The sequence below is a fragment of the Phocoena sinus genome, chromosome 11 (genome assembly GCF_008692025.1).
Source record: "Phocoena sinus isolate mPhoSin1 chromosome 11, mPhoSin1.pri, whole genome shotgun sequence".
NCBI lineage: Eukaryota > Metazoa > Chordata > Mammalia > Artiodactyla > Phocoenidae > Phocoena > Phocoena sinus.
Window position 1 is genome coordinate 27,439,265 of NC_045773.1, and position 16,450 is coordinate 27,455,714.

A 16,450-nucleotide genomic window follows, 5' to 3' on the forward strand; every position below is an offset into this window, starting at 1 on the left:
ACAAACATTTGGGAATAATCCCTTAGTGTTGTAAAGTGCATTCTTAAACAACCTTTTCTCCCCTTGAAATAACTTTGTGAGTTACATGGTAGTATCCTGAGTTGCAGAGGAAGAAGTTGAGGTTCAAGAGGGGTAATGTTTTCTTCCTGAAGTTTACTGAGTTGGTAAAGGGCAAAGAGCTAGGACTCCAATCCAGGTGTTAAATTTTTTTCCTTCCAGAATATCTACGTAAAACTTAGCTCCTGCTTCAGGGCTACTGCACTTCTATGTTTTCTTTGCTTGGAAAGCCCCTTCCCCAGTTACTGACATAGACTCAGTTTCTCATCTTTCAGTCCTACTTCCTCAGTGAAGCATTCCCTGAACCTGCAGTATAAGATCGCAAGTCTGTCTCTTCACCCTTCCTCCTCCTTCTCCTGTTTTACTTTTCTCCAGAACACAGCATCATTCCATGTATTTTATAATCCCTTGTTCATTTGTTTACCAGTGCACCCCCAACTAGAATCTGAACGTCCTTTTTATATTTTTGTCTCTTCTATTTGCTGAGCAACTAGAATTGCCTGACTATAGGTGCTCAGTAGATATTTTTGAATCAATGGATGAAATAATTCCCCCGTGGAAATTCTGTCATAATTTAAGAGAGGTCTGTCTTTAGTTGCTAGGACTTTTTTTTTTTTTTTTTTTTTTTTTTTTTTCGGTACGCAAGCCTCTCACTGCTGCGGCTTCTCCCGCTGTGGAGCAGAGGCTCCGGACGCGCAGACCCAGCGGCCATGGCTCACGGGCCCAGCCGCTCTGCGGCACGTGGGACCCTCCCGGACCGGGGCACGAACCCGCGTCCCCTGCATCGGCAGGCGGACTCTCAACCACTGCGCCACCAGCGAAGCCCAGTTGCTAGGACTTTTGATTTAGCTGTTTCACAGTGTTACTTAGTAAAGATAAAAAATAGACCTCTGCATGGTCCTGTGTTCTAGGAATGAAATGGAGCTTTGGCACGGTTACAAGGCGTTCTTGTTTATCTTTTATGGACGTTAACAAATAAGGATTTTGCTTAAATTGGTAATGGGTTGAAGTTGAGAACTGGAAGATGGCCCATTAAAGCATTTGGATGTTGCTGAAGACAAACTTTACTCATCTCCCTTCTTTATGTGAATTTGCATAGTGACACAACTGGGACAATCCCAGCTCTTTCAACTTGGAGCCCAGCTTCTTTAGGTCATTGCCTGCCTTAGCACTGAACTAAGGAGTGAATACCTCGGAAATTTTCTTGCAGTTTTTAGGAGAACAGTAAGCAGGGATATCTCACAGATACTTAGAGGTTATCTAGATAGACTGTGATAATTTAGTGATAGTATCCCATAAAAGTATTTCCTCCCTATCTAAAGATCTACAGTGATAGCACCCTTCCTCCTGACATAACCCATGGTTGATCCTTTCTGAGATACCTGGCTGGGGAGGAAGAATCTCTGGCAATTACACAGACTAGCTATTAATGTACAGCTTCTGTATTTATTAGGTAAGTTTAGGTACTTTCTGGAGTGAGGTATTCATGGTCTACCATGAAGATTGTTGTAATCTACTAAGTAACATCTGGCCCATAATGAGGCTTTCTGTAAATATATAGTGAAGTTATTATTTCCTAGCCTTAGACTAGTTCTGTGTACTAGCATGCTATAATTGTTCCCTTAGCATTATTATTTAGAAATTATTGGCTCATTTAGTCATAAAGATGTATTTATTAAACATCTATAAGCTGTAGTCTCTGCTCTCAACAGCTGAGAATCTGGCTCAGCTCTTAAGATATATGCAAAAACTAGAGGACGATGGTTGACAACATAAAAATGGCTAATACCTATTGAGTGCTTGCTCTGTACTAGGCACCTTGCATGAATAATCCTCATAATAACCCTATGAGCAAGGATGCCGAACTCTTACTATCTTCCTGTTCATAGCTGAGAAAAGTGAGGCGTAGAGAAATGACTGACTTCAGATCACACTGCTAGTAAATGAACTGCAGCTTGTTTGATGTTAGTATTCTAAGTAACTCTGTGTATTATATTGAGAATGTGAAATTAAAACGTATCATACAGATTATGAGAGTGCTAGAAAAGACAGGAGAGACCACTACGAATTGGGATAGTCGAGATGGCATTTTGGGAGACTGAGGTAGAGTTTGAAAAATGGGTGGGCTTCGGAAGTCTGTTTTTGTGATTGTGTGTATCAGGTGGCAGGTGAGTTGGGGGTGAAGTCTTCAATGTGAAGGAGGCAGTGGACACAGGAGTGTGTGCTTGAGAACACATTTGGGGTGAGGGCCAGTGGAAAGGAAGCACTGAGAAGAGTGTTTTCTCCTCATTTCCCCCAATTTTGAAGATTTCATTTCTGGTACCAGAGGATGTGAAAATAGAGGATTGACAGTAATAAAGAGAAGGTGTTATTAGAGATGACACCGGTAAGTAGAGAATAGAAATGAGGGCAGAAGAGGAAGGCTTGGGGATGAAAAAGGAAGGACAAGCTTTAGAGTAAGAAATAATTCAAAGAACTGCAGAATCCTTGACAATTTGAAAGACTCCAAATTACTAACAGTAAATTCTATTGTGGTTTGTATAGAGGCCATCTTTTTAGATTCCTTTTGGGTTTACGCTGTGTAGTCAAATATTAAGAAAATAAAGACCTCATACCTGAAATGGAGTTAGTTTCTCTTCTGTTTTGGGAAGTCCCAGATGAAATTTGGAAAGTGGGGCTACTTGCCTGTATTTCTGCTTTTCTTCACTTTGAAATAAAATAATTAGAATCTTACCTTCTTCCATAGTTGTAGACTGTCCATTTTACTATGGAAAAATATTCTATTCTCCAAATAGATCTGTAATGCTTTAAATTGTCCCCACGTGGGTTTTGGCCAGAGAGAACTTACAACGAGATACCTCTTTGGGATCTTTGGTCTGTGACTCAGCTATCAATCTAGGTCAAATCAGATAAAACTCTGCAGTCTAGAAATCAAGATCACAGCTGGCACCTATGTTGTAGATGTTCTTTGCTGGGAGAACAGGGCCATCCTAGAGATTTCCAGTGAACATTTGCATATGACTTTTCCTTCTAGGGGGGCAAGTTAAAAACCTCACCAGTCCTAAAATTCACTTGAGGAAGGATTCGAATTTTAAAGTTGACAGCACACGTGATAATTCTTAGCAGATCATTTGTATGTTGTATACGTAGAAATATATATACTCGTTACTTCCCAAGTTTTAGTAATTCAAAGCTCATGCAAGCCTTCTGTCTTAAACTGACATGCTTGCAGCTGTGTATAATTTATAAAGGCCTTTTTTTTTTTAGGCCTGTCTCCTTGATTTCCCAGTGACTTTTTTTTTTCCCCAGTGACTTTTAATTCATTCATTAGTTTCACTATAACTCTTTAACTTGGGTTTTTATTTTTTCTTTTCTTTTCTTAATGAAAAGCAACTTACTTTTTTATTTTTAAAGCAAAATAAAAATCCAAAGTATGCAATTCTTTCACTTTTCAAGCTAGGGACCAGGAACATAAAATTCTATTCAATAAAGATATCATGGTAGTGAAAATGCAACATCTATAAAGAGGTCTCATTTTCCTTATCTATTTTTTTTGAAGCAGAAGAATAAAAAGTAAGAGGTGACTCTGGAGTTTTAAAGAAGGGAAACTTTTTGAATTTTTAAAGAAGAGTAAACATTTCTAGGTTTTTAAAAAGCAATGTTGTAGTTCTAGCCTGAAGCCTGGAACCACATGAATCATTGAAGTCCTTTCTATTCCTCACTCTTGATGGGAAAAGAAAAAACAACAAACCCTTATTTCTTTTTTTAAAATAAATTTATTTGGTTGCATAAGGTCTTAGTTGCATCATGTGGGCACCTTATTTGCGGCTTGAGGGCTCCTTAGTTGTGGCTCACCTCCTTGGTTGTGGGATGTGAACTGTTAGTTGCGGCACGCGTGTGGGATCTAGTTCCTGGACCAGGGACCGAATCCGGGCCCCCTGCATTGGGAGTGCAGAGTCTTAGCCACTGCGCCACCAGGGAAGTTCCCCCTTACTTCTTTCTATGAAATTTGGGGGTGCAGTGGAAGGGTCATATTTCCTTTTATCTATTTCCATGATGTCATATCTCTTGTGTTCTTTAGGGTAGCCTGACTGAAAGTGTTCAGAGTTGTGCTACATTTTCATGGCTTGGGCATTTAGTATCAAGGGGGATAGTGAACCAGATGACGTTTAGACAAGTTCTGAGTCATGTCAGTGAACCAGAGGTTCCCCCACTCTAGGAACAATAAAGCAAAACACTGTCTGATATTCTTTGCAGGCAGTTCTATTTGAAACTCCCCCAAAGCAATGTTTTGTGACTGCCATTCTTGTCTATCTTGAGCCCCTCTTTTTTTTTTTTTTTTTTTGTCTTGGTGAAATATTTTATTCTTTTTGTTAAAATTTTTATTGGAGTATAGTTGCTTTACAATGTTGTGTTAGTTTCAGGTGTATCAGTTATACATATACGTATATCCATTCTTCTTTAGATTCCTTTCCCATATACGCTATTACACAGTATTGAGTAGAGTTCTAACTTGGGTTTTTCTTGAAGCAGGGATTCTCTGTTTCATAGCCTTCCTTCCTGTTTATTTTCTCCACTCCCCCCTGCCCCATTTTGCTCTTATAAATCCTGTACCGGCTTTATCATTAGTCCTCTATTGAGGAAGCAATTAAAAACTTTCTTAAATGCATACTTGACTACTTGGTAAGCATTGTATTTAATGCTAGGCCACTGTGTTTATCCAACACATTCAAGGTTCCTTTTTTTTTTTTTTTTGGCCGCGCCACTGAGATGTGCAATCTTATTTCCCAAACCAGGGATTAAACCCGGGCCCCCTACATTGTTGAGTATGTTTGCGTCTGTGTTCACCAGTGTTATTGGTCTGTAATTTTCTTTTTTTGTAGTATCTTTGCCTGGGTTTGGTATCAGGGTGATGGTGGCCTCATAGAATGAGCTTGGGAGTATTCCTTCCTCTGCAGTTTTTTGGAAGCGTTTCTGAAGGATCGGTGTTAACTCTTCTCCAAATGTTTGATGGAATGCGCCTGTGAAGCCATCTGGTCCTGCACTTTTGTTTGTTGGAAGTTTAAAAATCACAGTTTCAATTTCAGTAGTTGTGATTGGTCTGTTCATATTTTCTATTTCTTCCTGGTTCAGTCTTGGAAGGTTGTACCTTTCTAAGAATTCGTCCATTTCTTCTAGGTTGTCCGTTTTATTGGTGTATAGTTGCTCGTAGTAGTCTCTTATGATCCTTTGTATTTCTGTGACATCGTTTCTAACTTCTTCTTTTTCATTTCTAATTTTATTGATTTGAGCCCTCTCCCTTTTTTCCTGATGAGTCTGGCTATAGGGTTATCAATTTTGTTTATCTTTTCAAAGAACAAGCTTGTAGTTTCATTGATCTTTTATTTTCTTTGTTTCTATTTCATTTATTTCTGCTCTGATCTTTATGATTTCTTTCCTTCTACTAACTTTGGATTTTGTTTGTTCTTTCTCTAGCTGCTTTCGGTGTAAGTTTAGGTGCTACTGCTTTTCAGTAATGACTTTCTTAAATTGAAAGCTGAGAGATTTACTGATGGTTTATTCTTACAGACCTTCTCCTCAGATTTGGATACGAATGCCACTTTTAATATAAGAATATTAAAAACATTAGGTAGTTAAATATACACTTGGGATTTGGCTGATTTTTATAATCAAACTTTTCAGATATAAAAAATGAAATAATTCCTTAATATCCTTATATATGAGTCTGCTTTTCTTGGACTCTGAAAAAATACAAACAGGAGGCCATAGAAATAGACTGAAATTTTATTTTCTTTAAGTTTTTAATGTATTTCCCCAAGTCCAAATGTGTGTTAGTTGCTCATTGATTTGTTTATATATTCAAAAACAATGTTTTAATTAGACTACATGTGAGCCTCACTTTTTAGTTAACCGAAAATATTTGCAGCTGGTAGAAATGTTAATAGTACTTTGAAAAATTGGATAGTTATCCTTTTACTATTTTGTTTGAAGAATATTTGTTATGAAATAGGGGTTAAACATGTTGGCTCATATGCCTAAAATTTTGAAGAAGAGTAGTAGAGGGGAGAGGAAATGGATTCATTTTAACTCTAGATGGCAGTTAAACACAGCTAACAAAGACCAACTTGTTTGAAATACAGAAATACAAAAATAGTAGAACACACACGCATTCTCTTCTACCATCCAGTTAATTATATTCTCCAAATGATATCTTGGATTGATATTCCTAAACAAAGGTGTATAAAATGTAATTACACACAAATGAAATAAATAGTGTAGACCTGTAATTGCAAGATTTTTTTCAGCTGGTAATATGGCATATACCTGTGCAATGGTATAGTGCCTGTATCTAATTTTGCCATTTTTACTAACATTTAACTCAGTGTAGTTTTATTTTATGTACAATTATTTACCAATATCAATTCAAACCACATGCCACTGGGAAAACTATTACATATTTAATATCTTGAAAATTTTTAATAGACGCAAAGTTTATTTTCATAAAAAATTTGGTCCATAAAAGTCCACTCCAAAATCTGGCACAGATATCCGAACATGTTCATTTGAGATCACTTTTACTTTTCTTGGCTGTGCATTTAAAAATACGCTTTTTACATGTAAATATTTAATTCACAATGTTAGTGTATTGCTTTTAGGGTACTAAAATTATGTTTCTGACAGTATTTATAAAGGAAAGGAAAAGCTTGTCAGATCATACTTTGTTCTCATCTCATGGTCCTAGCTCTTTGAGTAGGCTTTCTATAGATGTAGAGTGCAACTATCTCCAGTTTATAATTACTGTACATTGATATGATGTCTAGCAAATAGAATGAAAAGGACTTAAAGTAGGCCTGATTAGTCTAACCTGATTTGTCAGGTGGCTTAGAAAAAGAAAGGATGTGATATCTTTAAAATTTATTGATTGCAGATTTTATATGAATTAACTAAATCCTTTTGAGAGGAGTTATTTGATTGATTTTCATTTTTCGTATGTAGCAATTTATGTCCTGAGTTTATTTCCAAACAGTGGATCAATGCACAGGCAGTAGCTGACACCCAGGGCAAAAGGCCTGCATGTGAGCCCCCAGGCCATATAGTTCCAAAACCTTGTAGGCCTTGCACTCAGGGCATAGGTGAGGTTGTTCTGCCTCTTAGCCACAAAGGTATGGAGGTTCAAAGTAGCCTACTGGAAGCTTAAACCCTGAACATCTCAGATCCTGGAATTGGCACTTGCCTTTGAGTTGGTAGAATAAATGTTAAGTAGGCTTTCTAATGATAGAGACGTGATCCTACTTTAGAGAGTTTGGTGCCCTTGTATTGATTTCCCTAGACTCCCAACTCCTAATAGAAGATGTTGGTTTCTAATAGTTTCTTGACGAATGCTTGCTGAATATAACTTGGCAACATGATAAGTGCTTTGTTTCTTTTCCTTTTTTTGAGCAACATAAGAACAGTCCGATGTTACTCAAAAACTGAAGTAAAAGAATTTACCCATTTTAGAGAAGTTTCTGCTAGCATTTTATAATGATTGATGTAATTGCTGTGCATGTTTCCTTGCATGAATATAAAGTTGCCAGAGCTTCTGATTTTTTTCAAGTGAAGACAAATTTGGATTTTAATGTGAAATTTTCTGATTTTTCAGTATTAGCAACTAATTCGAATAAAAAAGAACAAAGCAAGCACATGTGCACACACATACCACTGGTCTGATGGCTTGCAACCTTCAATGTGCACTACTCTAATTTTGTAAGCACGTTTTTTAATAACATGTTCGGAAATTTATTAATTTAGATCTTTTAGTTATGGTTGTCATCTAATTATACTTTTTTGACGTTACACTTCAGTTCTCAAAATTAGGTTTTGGGATCTTTCTTAAAGCCTTCATTTTCATTTTCACCATCATTCTCTTCAGTAACATCTACAGATATCTGCTCCCATCCTTTGCATTTCGATCGGTCCTAATTTCACTTTCAGAGAATAACCTTAAATTAGGTTTTGGAAGTAACTTGCTATGGGTAGCACAGGCCACCTACTTTGGGTCCAAAAATGCAAGTACTAAAGACTGATAGCCTCCTCATTAGTTTTTCTTCTACTTTTTTTCTTTCTACAATCTTCTCCACAGTCACAGTGATTTTTTTTTCAAAACATAAATCAGAACTTGTAACTCTCCTCCTCAGACCCTGAGGTGGTTTTTCATTGTCCTTTGAGGAAAATCCATGCTCCTTCCCATGGCCCTGCTTTATCAGGCTCTGGTTACCAGTGTTCTCACCTCTCACCAGATTCCCCCTCGTTTACTCTGATCTTGCTAATGCTCACCAAGCTCAGTCCTATCTTAAGAACTTTTGCACTCGAGAGTTCTCCCTGCCTGGAACATCTTCCACAAAGCTTTTCATGCTCTTCACATGTCACTCCCCGAGAATCCTTTCTTGCGCACTTGGACGAAAATAATCCCTTTCACCATCATTTTCTGTCCTCTCTTTAAAAATTATTTATTTATTTATTTACTTACTTTTGGCTGAGTTCGGTCTTCGTTGCTGCTTGTGGGCTTTCTCTGGTTGCGGTGAGCAGGGGCTACTCTTTGTTGTGGTGCACGGGCTTCTCATTACGGTGGCTTCTCTTTGTTGCGGAGCACGGGCTCTAGGCACGTGAGCTCAGTAGTTGTGGCTTGTGGGCTCTAAAGCACAAGCTCAGTAGTTGTGGCATGCGGGCTTAGTTGCTCCACGGCATGTGGGATCTTCCTAGACCAGGGCTCGAACCCGTGTCCCCTGTATTGGCAGGCAGATTCTAAACCACTGTGCCACCAGGGAAATCCCTTTCTGTCCTCTTATTATTTTTGTGGTGCTTACCTCTCCCTGATATACATTTGCATACATATGTGCGTAGACACATAGACATACACATATACATATATATCATATATATTTGCTTACTTGTTTATTGTCTGTCTCGCCCACTAGAATATAAATTTCTTGACAGCGGGAACCTTGTCTGACTTGCTGACTGCTGTATCCTTAATACCTACAATAGCACCTAGCCCTATTCTGCATAACAGAATTGTCAAATAAATGAATAAATAAGATCTAGGTAGCCACTTTGGTATTGAGTGATAGAAGAGAGATCTCAAGTTTGGAAAGGGCTGCAGAAACAAAGTTAGGAAGACATGGCAAGTTATGACTCAGGTACCTCAGTGCTGTACATTTGGTATAGCTGCCCATCATTGTAGCCACTTACCCCAATAGGGTTTTTTTTTCCAATTTTAGAAATTTGATTTTCTGTATTATATGATAGAATTAAAAATGTTAAACATGCTTTGTACAACTACATTCTCCTAAGTGACTTACTAAATTCATGGTGTGATTTTGCATGTGGAGTACTGTAATAATATAAAATCTATTACAAAGTTATGCTTTCTGAATCTACACTCTCATGTTAACATGTGATGTTCACAGTAAAATCCTGGGATGTGTTTCATAGTAATACTTTGAATTGCTGTCAGGTAACTAAGGATTCAGAGAAATAAGATTAAATAATTATTTGTGTAGTATTTTCTTTGTTTTATATTGATATAAAAACAGTATATATGAGTTCTTGGTAGAGATGTAATTATATTTTTATATTGATATTTTTATATCAATATTTTTATATTGATATAAAAACAGTATATATGAGTTCTTGGTAGAGATGTAATTCACAGTAGACACAACATAGAAAATATGTTAAATTGTTAAAGCTTTTCAGCATTGTTGAAATCAAGATTTTCTTGTAGTTTTTGTTGTAATCTAGTTTTGCACGTGAACTTTTATCTGTGTAAGACACATTTTCTGACAGCTGGGAATGCTTTTAACTTTTTTAAGCTCACCATTTTGTTTTCTTTGATAGTTTAAACATAGTCTATTGAGAGTACTTATGGAACTTTACAGAAAGTTCTGTGAGGAAAAAGACTTTATATAAACTTACTTGTCTGCCAACTTTGCTGTACATAAATATATCCATATAAATTTTCTACCTCGGGACTTCCCTGGTGGTGCAGTGGATCAGACTCCGTGCTCCCAGTGCAGGGGGCTGGGGTTTCATCCCTGGTTGGGGAACTAGATCCCACGTGCATGCTGCAACTGAGTGTTCTCATGCCACATCTAAGGAGCCTGCATGCCGCAACTAAGGAGCTGGCAAGTTGCAAGTAAGGAACCCACCTGCTGCAACTAAGGAGCCTGCCTGCTGCAACTAAGACCTGGTGCAACCAAATAAATAAATAAATAAAAAGAGAATTAAAAAAAATTTTCTACCTTGAGTAAGAGTAGGTCAACCTTAAACATAACAGGTATAGAAAAAGAAATATAAAAGTAGTCAACTCATCTTCTTATCCAAGATGTTATAGAAATTTTAACCCAGTTTATGTTGTGAATAAACCTAAAAAGTTTGACCTTTACAACTGAAATGCCCTGGAACCTTGCACTGATATTTGATAGAGAGGCAGTGTGTTGAAATGGCCATATTGCTGAGTTAGAACACGTGGATTCTAGCTCCGGGTTTCCTACTGAAGAGCTCAGTTTCATCACTGGCCAGAAAGGGAAATATTACCTTCTTTCTCAACTTCACAGGATACTTGTGAGGGCCAAGTGAAATAACGCATATGAAAGTGCTTTCAGAATTGATAGACACTGTGACATGTAAGATTTTCATTCTTGAGTGTCATTCATGGTAAAGCAGATCTATTTTATTAGACTGGATCACACATAGTCTTGTTACATGTGGTAGAAAACCTTATTATAAATTGTGTAATTTAGGACATGGTTCTGTCTCATGGACTAAGGTTTCCTTGATAGCAAGGCTCTGGTGTACTTTAGTTCTGATTTATTCTTTGAACTTCCAGTTCACATCTTTTCAAAGATAATATTTTCTCTCATCGCTGAAATAATGACCTGAAAAGACTGATAAACTCATTTAGTATGTGAATAAAGATACACATTTATTTAATGTGCAAATAAAGGTAAATTTTTTACAATAAATCTTAAAATAGCATCCTGAGCTTTTTATTTTTTTTTAGGCTTTGTGAACTAATTTTCCCATGATTTTTATTATTTATTTATTTATTAAAAAAAATTTTTTTTCCCTATGCTTTTTAGACTCCAAAGAACCGAGTGTCCACTTTTCATTCTGAAACTTCTAAAAATTAATTCTCAAAAGTCAGTGATAAGTAAGTAATCTAACCTTACTTTTAAAATGTTTTTAAACCCACAAAGTTTCCCAGGAGAGTGGAATTAACAAATATATTGGACTTTGAGGTGTTTCCTGAAAGCACAAAATTATAATACTCTTTAATCCCTAGATGAATGAAAAAAAAAATTCACTTATTTCTGACTCACTGTTAAAAAGAGGGTAGTACTATTTGTATTTAAATTTTGCAATCATTCCTAGGGACACTTTTAAGTAGAGTGAGCCTTATCCAAAGCTGTGCAAGAATATTCTGTTCTGTCTTTCAGAATATGTTTTCATGAAAAAAATAGAGAAAACTGACTTGACTCAGAAAAATAGTCTGTTTCGTAATCTTTCTTTGGCAGTAATATTATTTTTTTGTTGTTTTTTCTGGGTTTTTTTCTTTTTATTATTTTTAATTAAAAAATGTTATTGGAGTATACTTGATTTAAAATGTTGTGTTAGTTTCAGGTGTACAGCAAAGTGATTCAGTTATACATATACATATATCCATTCTTTCTCAGATTCTTTACCCATATAGGTTATTACAGAATATTGAGTAGAGTTCCCTGTGCTATATAGTAGGTCCTTGTTGATTATCCCATATATAGCAGTGTGTGGATGTTAATCCCAAACTCCTAATTTGTCCCTCTCCCACAACGTTACCCCTTTGGTAACCATAAGTTTGTTTTCGAAATCTGAGTCTTTTTCTGTTTTGTAAATAAGTTCATTTGTATCATTTTAAAAAGTAGATTCCACATATGAGCGATATCATATATTTGTCTTGCTCTGTCTGACTTACTTAGTATGATAATCTCTAGGTCCATCCCTGTTGCTGCAAATGGCATTATTTCATTCCTTTTATGGGTGAGTAATATTCCATTGTATATATGTATCACAGCTTCTTTATCCATTCCTCTGTTGATGGACATTTAGGTTGCTTCCATGTCTTGACTATTGTAAATAGTGCTGCAGTGAACATTAGGTTGCATGTATCTTTTCAAAGTATGGTTTTCTCGGAATATATGCCCAGGAGTGGGATTGCTGGATCATCTGTTTTTAGTTTCTTAGTTTCTTAAGGAACCTCCATACTGTTCTCCATAATGGTTGTACCAGTTTACATTCCCGCCAACAGTGTAGGAGGGTTCCCTTTTCTCCATACCCTCTCCAGCACTTATTGTCTATAGACTTTTTGGTGATGGCCGTTCTGAGTGGTGTGAGGTGATACCTCACTGTAGTTTTGATTTGCGTTTCTCTAATGATTAGTGATGTTGAGCATCCTTTCATGTGTTTGTTGGTAATCTGTATATCTTCTTTGGAGAAATGTCTATTTAGGTCTTCTGCCCATTTTTGGATTGGGTTGTTTGTTTTTTTGATATTGAGCTGCATGAGCTGCTTGTATATTTTGGAGATTAATGCCTTGTCAGTCGCTTCATTTGCAAATATTTTCTCCCATTCTGAAGGTAGTCTTTTCGTTTTGCTTATGGTTTCCTTTGCTGTGCAAAAGCTTTGAAGTTTCATTAGGTCCCATTTGTTTCTTTTTGTTTTTATTTCCATTATGCTAGGAGGTGGATCAAAAAAGATATTGCTGTGATTTATGTCAGAGAGTGTTTTGCCTATGTTTTCCTTTAAGAGATTTATAGTATCTGGCCTTACATTTAGGTCTTTATTCATTTTGAGTTTTTGTGTATGGTGTTAGGGAGTGTTCTAATTTCATTCTTTTACATGTAGTTTTCCAACTTTCCCAGCACCACTTACTGAAGAGACTGTCTTTTCTCCATTGTATATTCTTGCCTCCTTTGTCATAGATTAGGGAACCATAGGTGCATGGGTTTATCTCTGGACTTCCTATCCTGTTCCGTTGATCTATATTTCAGTTTTTGTGCCAGTAGCATACTGTTTTGATGACTGTAGCTTTGTAATATAGTCTGATTCCTCCAGCTCCATTTTTCTTTCTCAAGATTGCTTTGGTTATTTGGGGTCTTCTGTGATTCCATACAAATTTTAAGATTTTTTTTTTTTTGTTCTAATTCTGTGGGAAAATGGCATTGGTAATTTGATAGGGGTTGCGTTGAATTTGTAGATTGTTTGGGGTAATATATTTTGACATTACTGACTCCTCCAATCCAAGAACATGGTATATCTCTCCATCTATTTGTGTCATCTTTGATGTCTTTCATCAGTATCTTACAGTTTTCTGAGTACAGGTCTTTTGTCTCCTTAGGCAGGTTTATTCCTAGATATTTTATTCTTTTTGACGTGATGGTAAATGGGATTGTTTCCTTAATGTCTCTCTCTGATTTTCCATTGTTAGGGTAGAGGAATGCAAGAGATTTCTGTGTATTAATTTTGTATCCTGCACCTTTACCAAATTCATTGATGAACTCATAGTTTTCTGACAGCATCTTTAGGATTTTCTATGTATGGTATCATGTCATCTGCACACAGTGACAGTTTCACTTCTTCTTTTCCAATTTGGATTCCTTTTATTTCTTTTTCTTCTCCGAATGCCGTGGCTAGGACTTCCAAAACTATGTTGAATAAAAGTGGCAAAAGTGGACATCCTTGCCTTTTTCCTGATCTTAGAGGGAATGCTTTCAGCTTTTCACCCTTGAGGATGATCTTCGCTGTGGGTTTGTCATATATGGCCTTTATTATGTTGAGGTAAGTTCCCTCTGTGCCCACTCTCTGGAGAGTTTTTATCATAAATAGGTATTGAATTTTGCCAAAAGCTTTTGCTGCATCTATTGAGATGATCATATGGTTTTTATTCTTCAGTTTGTTAATGTGGTGTGTCACATTGATTTATTTGCATATTTTGAAAATCCTAACATTCCTCGGATAAAGCCCACTTGATCATGGTATATTATCCTTTTAATGTGTTTTTGGATTCAGTTTGCTAGTATTTTGTTGAGTAGTTTTGTATCGATGTTCATCGGTGATAGTGGCCTGTAATTTTCTTCTTTTCTGATATTTTTGTCTGGCTCTGGTATCAGGGTGCTGGTGGTCTCATAGAATGAGCTTGGGAGTGTTCCTTCCTCTGCAATTTTTTGGAAGAGTTTCTGAAAGACCGGTGTTAACTCTTCTCTAAATGTTTGAAAGAATGTGCCTGTGAAGCCATCTGGTCCTGGACTTTTGTTTGTTGGAAGTTTTAAAATCACAGTTTGAATTTCAGTACTTGTGATTGGTCTGTTCATATTTTCTATTTCTTCCTGGTTCAGTCTTGGAAGTTTGTACCTTTCTAAGAATTTGTCCATTTCTTCTAGGGTGTCCATTTTATTGGCGTATAGTTGTTTGTAGTAGTCTCTTAAGATCCTTTGTATTTCTGTGGTGTCCATTGTTCTTCTTTTTCATTTCTAATTTTATTGATTTATCCCTTTTTTTCCTGATAAGTCTGACTAAAGGTTTATCAATTTTGTTTATCTTTTCAAAGAACCAGCTTTTAGTTTCCTTGATCTTTTCTGTTGTTTTCATCATCTCTATTTCATTTACTTCCACTATGATCTTTATCCTTCTACTAGCTTTGGGCTTTGTTCTTTCTCTAGTTGCTTTAGGTGTAAGTTTAAGTTGTTTATTTGAGATTTTTCTTGTTTCCCGAGGTAAGATTGTATTGCTATAAACTTCCCTCTCAGAACTGCTTTTGCTGCGTCCCATAGGTTTTGGATCATCTTGTTATTGTTGTCATTTGCCTCTAGGTTTTTTTTTTTTTTTTTAATTTCCTCTTTGATTTCTTCAGTGATTTGTTGGTTGTTAAGTAACATATTATTGAGCCTCCACATGTTTGTGATTTTTACAGTTTTTTTTCCCCTGTAATTGATTTCTAATCTCATAGCATTGTGGTTGGAAAAGATGCTTGATATGATTTCAGTTTTCTTAAATTTACTGAGGCTCGATATGTGGCCCAGGATGTGATCTATTTCTGGAGAATGTTCTATGTGCACTGGAGAAGAAAGTGTATTCTGCTCCTTTCAAATGGAATGTTCTATAAATAGCAATTAAGTCCATCTGATCTAATGTGTCATTTGAGACCTGTGTTTCCTTATGGATTTTCTGACTGGATGATCTGTCTATTGATGAATGTGGGGTGTTAAGGTCCCCCACTATTATTGTGTTATTGTTGATTTCTCCTATTATGGCTGTTAGCATTTGCCTTTTATATTGAGGTGCTCCTATGTTGAGTGCATATACATTTATAACTGTTATATCTTCTTCTTGGATTGTTTCCATTAAACATTATGTAATATCTGTCTTTGTCTTTTGTAACAGTCTTTATTTTAAATTCTATTTTGTCTGATATGAGTATTGCTACTCCAGCTTTCTTTTGATTTTCAGTTTCAGTTTCTTTTGATCTCCCCTCACTTTAGTCTGTGTGTGTCCCTAGATCTGAAGTGGGTCTCTTGTAGACAGCATATACATGGGTCTTGTTTTTGTATCCATTCATCCAGTTTGTGTCTTTTGGTTGGAGCATTTAATCCATTTACATTTGAGGTAATTATCAATATGTATCTTATTATTGCCATTTTGTTAACTGTTTTGGATTTGTTTTTGTAGGTCTTTTTTCTCCTCTTCCTCTTTTGTTCTCTTCCCTTGTGATTTGATGACTATCTTTAGTATTGTGTTTGGATTGTTTTTCTTTTCTTTTTTTGTGTGTATATCTATTGTAGATTTTTGGTTTGCAGTTCCCATGAAGTTTTGATATAGCAGTCTATATCAGTCTATGCAAGGTTGTTTTAAGTTGCCGGTCTCTTGATTTCCAGTGTGTTTCCAATATCCTCCATTTGTACTCTCCTTTTCTCGCAATTTCTAGTTTTGATATCATATTTGTGTGTGGATGATTTCCCACCTTTACTTTATGTTTGCCTTTAACAGTGAGCTTTCCCATTTGTAATTTTCTTGTTTCTAGTTGTGGCCTTTTCTTTTCCCCTAGAGAAGTTCTTTTAGGATTTGTGGTAAAGATGGTTTGGTGGTGCTGAATTTTCTTAGCTTTTGATTGTGAGGCTTTTGACTTTTCCATCAAATCTCAACAAGAGCCTTGCTGGGTAGAGTATTCTTGGTTGTAGGTTTTTCCTTTTCATCACTTTTAATATATCATGCCACACCCTTCTAGCTTGCAGAGTTTCTGCTGAAAAATCTGCTGATAACCTTATGGGGATTCCCTTGTATGCTATTTGTTGCTTTTCCCTTGTTTTTAATATTTTTT